General features: G+C 43.4%; 1 long non-coding RNA gene across 1 annotated transcript in view; it reads left to right on the top strand.

Annotated features, from left to right (window-relative positions):
• Positions 1–233: 233 nt before the first annotated feature.
• LOC137132076 (uncharacterized) overlaps positions 234–6,003 on the top strand; it is a 28,180-nt gene continuing 22,410 nt past the window's right edge. The window contains exon 1 of the long non-coding RNA XR_010915066.1: positions 234–444. This is a non-coding gene — a long non-coding RNA (uncharacterized lncRNA). The remainder of the gene's footprint in view (positions 445–6,003) is intronic.

Raw genomic sequence — 6,003 nt, 5'->3', positions numbered from 1 at the left:
CCCCCCCCCCCCCCCCCCTCCCCGACTGCTTAAAATTATGAACAGTGAACCGCACTCACATTCTTGCGCACAGCCAAGTGAGGACGCGCCTCCGCTCTCGTCCTGGGCCAATGGCGCACAGAGCAGCCTTATCGTACTTACGCCCGGCTGGCCAATAGCGCACCTCTGGCTGCCTCACATGACGCCTTTCTGTGCGCTCCCTCTCCTCACAGCGCTCAATCCCGGCGAGTGCAGACATCACTGAAGACCTGACACCGGCGGAATCGGACGTCCGCCGTCCTCTGCAGAATTAACCAGGCGCTATCTCGTGCAAACTTTATCGCCATCAGATCGAGCCGACGATCCTGTCGATGCGCCGTCGGACGCGCAGACTTTTAATGTCTCCAAACGACGGGAGAGGCGCAGGGGCGAGACAATAACGCCCAGAAGTTATTGAAATGAATCGTAAGTATTGAAAATGTTCCCTCTCATAATCGCTTATTTATTGCTACCATTATGAGAAGTGCTACTCGTCACTTCCTCGTCGGCATCGTCTTTAAATTTGCGCTTGCATGTGTCACTTTTGAAGCGTTTGTTTTCTGTCCTTTTTCCATACATTCAAGTTCAGATGAAACGTTTGGAGAGACTTACGGGCTCAAAGCTAAAAGAAATTGACTTGACTTGATGCTTGAGCGATTTCTAAGTTAACTCGGTCCTGTCGACATTCTTTGCGCGTCTGTGTGAATGTGCTCATTGTGGATGTGTGGCTGTCTTCTCAGAGCTGTCAGAGCATGAAATATAGATAAAAAGCACACGCTAAACCCGCTGACCTCAGGCAGGCAGGCTGTGCAACCGGTACACACTGCTGAATGAGTACAATTTAGAGGGGTGGGACAGGAGAGGTTAAAAACGACTCAAAGCGAAAACACGGCTGCACTTCACTTTACCCCGCCAAGCAGGATAAGGGTGGATCTTCAATAACCTCTGGTGTCATTTCCAATGCAGGATATGACTAAAAAAACTTTAGATTTGGCTGAGAGATTGAGGGGTTAAAGTGAAATGCACTTTCCCCCCAGAAATTAGTTCCTCCACAGAACAACTATTTATGTCAGTTTCCAGTGAATTTGACAGACACTCTATGAGGTCATGTCATTCACTGAACCCTTTTATTGATTGGACGTTAGGGGTTAATGGGATCAGGGGAAGAGGGAGAAGGGGTGCAAAATTTATGTATGTTTGGTAGTCAAAGCAAAAGTGGGTGCCCTCTGATTTTCTGTGATTTCTGCACATTCAGAGGCAAAGAATGGGGGACCGGAGGCCATATGATGTTTTGAAAGGCTTCAGATGGCTTTAATTAGGACCTATAAAATCTGTCTGCCCCGTTCTCTGAGGCGGTGCTCTGGAGGAACAAAAAGGGAGGGGAACCGACTCAAAAAAAAAAAAAGAAGAAAAGCAAACCAACATAGAAAGTCACTTCAGCGATGGATTGTCTAATCAAATTTTTATAACCCTCCTTTTTTCTTCTCGATGCTCCCTCCTCTTGCCTCCCACCCTCTCTTCCTTGATGCTGGTTGTATGTAGGCAGTGTTCTTATTCCTTCTTTGTCTGGCTGCTGTGTTATCTACTCTCATCCCCCCTTCAATCCTCCCACCACCCTCAACCTAACTGCCGCCTACAGTCGGCCCAACCCCAGACACCTGAAGGCTAGACATAATGATCAAGAGAAGTTGCAGTCTGTCTGGGGCACAGCTAGTTTCTTTAGGTTTTCTTTTCCTTCACTCTTTTCTATTCCTTTTTTTTTTTTTTTGTCCTCTTCCTCCTGCTGGCCTGGCTGGCCCTACCTGTCTCTCTGCCTCTTTTTTCGTCTTCTAGCCACAATCAAGATACGCTGTGTTATTTGTGACTTTGTGTGTTTGTGTTTGCGTGTGTTTGGGGTATGATGGGCTGCATATCCATTGCTACTGATGCCGTTGCTGCTGCTGTGTAGACTATGTGAATCTTAGATGGAGGCTGGGTGACTCACACAGCTGCAATACACACACTTATGGGAAACATCAAAGACTTCTTCTGTGTGTGTGTGTGTGTGTGTCTGTGTGAGAAAGAAAGAGAGAGATTTCAGCTGTGCAGTTCTGGCGAGCATCTGCAAGAATATAGGTATGGCATGGCGTGTGTAGTTATTTTCTTTTTTCTATTTTGGCGAATTATTTGGGGTTATTGTACTACTTGAAGCTTGATGTTGTTAACGTTAACTGAATTCAGGATTACATTCTATAAAACAAAAGTGTCCCTTCATTAATTAACTGTAGTTGAATCTTTTGAGGATTAAAAATAACCGTAAAAAAATTATTAAAATGTTTTTTTTTTTTTTTTTTTTTTTTTTTTTATTGTACTGACGATTTTAAATATGGTCCTCAGATAATGCGTGACAATTAGAGCTTAAAGCGAGGTGCCTTCTGAAGTCCAAAAAACAATAAAAACACTAATTAGCGGTGGGTTTGGTGCTTCGTTATATTTATGTCTGGCAGATGAATATATTTTTTTGTGAACATTTTTCTTTTGAGCAGTACACGTCTTTGTTTGCCCGATGTGTGTTGGTTAGGGATTTCATCATTTGGCTTCTGCTGGTTTAGCTAGGTAATATGCTAGCTTGCTTTATGCAAAATGGTGGAGCCTTTTTTGGACATCTTCACTTTATTACACAGTGAAAATTGGAACACGTAGAGATGTTTTTAATGCTTTTTAAAAAAATACATATTGTTATTGAACTGTTATTCCCAAATGTTGTCGATTTGTGATAAACTTGTTTGTTAGCAGATTATCCTCTAATGGCTGGAATGGTCTCTCGGTGTATACAAACCGTGTAATCTTCTCAGAGATGATGCTTTGAGAACAAGTGTTTGCAATTTGCACAGAGATCCAGCCCAAATCCTGCCACTTGTTTGTGTGTGTTTTGTGAAGGATTGATTGTGTATCATGGCATCAAGGAGATTGAGGATGTGTTTTCCATTGCCACAACCCTTTGAAGCTGGAAGTAATAAAAAATAAATAAATAAAAAAACCTTAATGGGTGCAACAAGCTGTTCCACCCTCCTACACTTTGAGGCTTTCTACCTGGAGATGAATAGGAGGCCCCTCCATAACGAAGGGGTAGAAGAGAATGTTTTATTGAAGGCAGAGGATGTGGGGGGATGCACTATAGCTTATAGACACTTGGTGTGAAATAGTCCATTTGTACCGGTGTAGAGAAAAGCACTGTCCACTTGGTTAGACCCAAAACGATGAGATATAGATAGATGGATATTAGTGTTTTGATAAAAACATAAGTGAAGATTTGAAGCCTCACTAATCTGTCAACATGTTTGAGTATAAATGATGCAAACCTATTAAGGTTTAAGTAGGTCAAAAGGGTGTTATGTTAACATCACCAAATTGTCCTGTTAAATCCTGTACAAAGTAAAATACTCTTTTCATACCCTGATAATAAATCATCCATGATAATGACATTGGACAGTCACAAAGCCACAGATTAGGATTTTCAGTAACCAGATTTATGCTTGAAGGAGTGAAGTCATGGTCAGGAATGTAAATGGTGGAGTCATTCAATTACCACCGTGCCCTTTCCTGGGAAAAATTCCCAACCATGAAGAGGTTAATTGTTTTTGAATCTCCATCCGAGGGAAGAAAATGAGCGAACGGGAGGGATAATTGAGTCGCTGATAGCTGAGTGGGTTATGGATTACTGTGCCTTTTCTAAAGGAGAAAAGAAAAGGAGGTGAAGGAGAGTGGGAATGGAAAGGAAAGGGTGTGAAAGGTCCATGTTGTGGAACGCAGCCGCAGGGGTTGTCTGTCTGTCTTTAGGAAGAGGGAGAACTACAATCCTTTTTAGCCCACGAGGTGACCCTTGACCCCTTGCATGCTCCTCCCTGCTCCAGGTGCAAGCCCTCACTGCTGGCAGCTCACACACAGACACACACTACAAGCTCATTTTTCACACAGTCTGCAAGCACTGGGGGAAACGCTGTATGAAAACGCAGATCCCTTTCACATTTCCACCCCCCTGCTTCTTTTTCTTCTTCATGTCTTTCTATTGTCAGGGTTAAAGATCCAAGATGGGTTGTTGGGGTGGGGGAGTGTTGTGATAATATCAGGCTTTTTTTTTCTTCGGTTTTTTTTTTTTTTTCTGCCTCTGAATTTTCTCACCAAGAAAATGGATGACTGTCTATCTTTAAATGGGCGAAAAAAAGATGATCTCACATAGTGCAATAATCAGAGGAGTGTTAATCAGAGGGATGTCTTGTATAATTACTACAGTGTTTGATAACACTACAGCGAATCACCTCAGGCCATTAGAGAAAGTTTCCCAATGCTATTAATGGGCGTTAATAAAATTCAAGAAAAGATGGATGGAACGAGCCCTTTGCATGGCCCACTAGTTAAAGCACTGTAAGGTTAATGAACCAATTTACATACTTTCTCCTGCCATCTGGGTGGAGTGACGAGACAGATGCTTCCTACTCTGTGCTGTTGTGTCGCACTGTTCAACATGAAGGAATGTGTCAAGTCCGGAGGGGGGGTCGATGAGCACATTTAACATTAAGCAATTAATGCTTCTGAAATGGCGTGTGTGTGTGTCTGTGTGTGTATGACCACCAGCCCGACTGATTGTATAGCATGTATTTAATTTCATTTAACCTTTCTGCAAACTGGTTAGTTTCTCAGTGGAGGCTTAATGTAGTTGGTTCCAAATTTGATGGTCACCAGTCTTAGCAACTGTACCTCATAAAAAGTGACAGTTGTGTCAAAGTGTGGATTACACCCTGGCCCCTTCCCATTAAAATAAATGCCAAGGATGGGGGTAGTCATCTGGGCCTCAGGCAATAAGAAACTTGACGGGGGCGATCCCCAAAAATCACCGCAAATGATGCTGGAGACTGGAGGAAAAAAAGAGGATTAGTATCTGTCCACCTCTCTCCCATCCTCATGGATGATCACGTTACAAGTAGAGCATTCTCGAAACGCTCTTTTAGCAGAAGAACAAAATGGGGGTCTGTTGGCGATCAGTAAAGCAGCGTGAAAGCAGAGTGATATGCTTAGGGGGGGGGGGGGTATCAAAGGTTTGGCTGGCACGGCCATCATCTCATCCCGTCTGCAGGAATCAGATATGGGAGCGGGGCCTTGCAGGAAAGGTTGTTTGGCCCCAGGGCAGCTCTACTTGACAGATATCCCACCTACTAGCACCCATTGCTGAATGATTTCATCTGCAAATGGGCAAAACCAAAATGTTTCAGGATCTAACTGGTCCCTCTCTGATACTGTACATGTGGAAGTACAGCTGATGGGTAAAAGGGAGCATAATAAATAATCCCTGCAGCGTGAATTGGGAGAAAAAAAACGCAGCTATTTCTTTAAACCCCCTGTTGTCCTGCATGGATGATGGCTTTTACCTCATGCTTCACTTACACGATTTGAAGAAAATAAAATCACCTCAGTTTTGGTTTGACAATGTGTCAGAGCCAGTGCGTGTGTTTGTCTCAGATTAGTTCTTTGTGCCGTGAGGAGAGAGGAAAAATGGGGTGGGGGGATCAGGGATGGGGGAACAATACCGCTGCGATCTCAGTTGAAAGAAATCATTTGCACAATTTTATGAAAGCAGTATTTGTCCGGTCGGATGGTTCTATCAAAGCCTAACAGCCATACTGGAATGTGATTTAAATGACTGGGTGAGCTACAAAGCCGGCAAGATGTCGGGTTAGAGTCATTTCTCAGCTGAACGCTCTCCAGGTAAATGCAGATAATGCGCTCTCGAGTTTTTCTTTCTCTTTCTTAAAAGAAGTCTCATTTCTACAGACTCCTCTAAGCTGACACCAGTGCTGCTACAGCTCCTGTTCTCAGAGCTAAGCTTGTACAACATTTATGTGGTGAAGATGAAAAGACGTCATGGCTACACTTTACGCTTGTAAATTTATCCCTGGAAAAACTAGCTCAGAAAACCACTGTTTCTTGCACTTGTTAAAGTCTAATCTG

The sequence above is a fragment of the Channa argus genome, chromosome 8 (genome assembly GCF_033026475.1).
Source record: "Channa argus isolate prfri chromosome 8, Channa argus male v1.0, whole genome shotgun sequence".
NCBI lineage: Eukaryota > Metazoa > Chordata > Actinopteri > Anabantiformes > Channidae > Channa > Channa argus.
The sequence above is the reverse complement of the archived record's forward strand: the minus strand, read 5'-3'. Positions and strand labels throughout refer to the sequence as shown.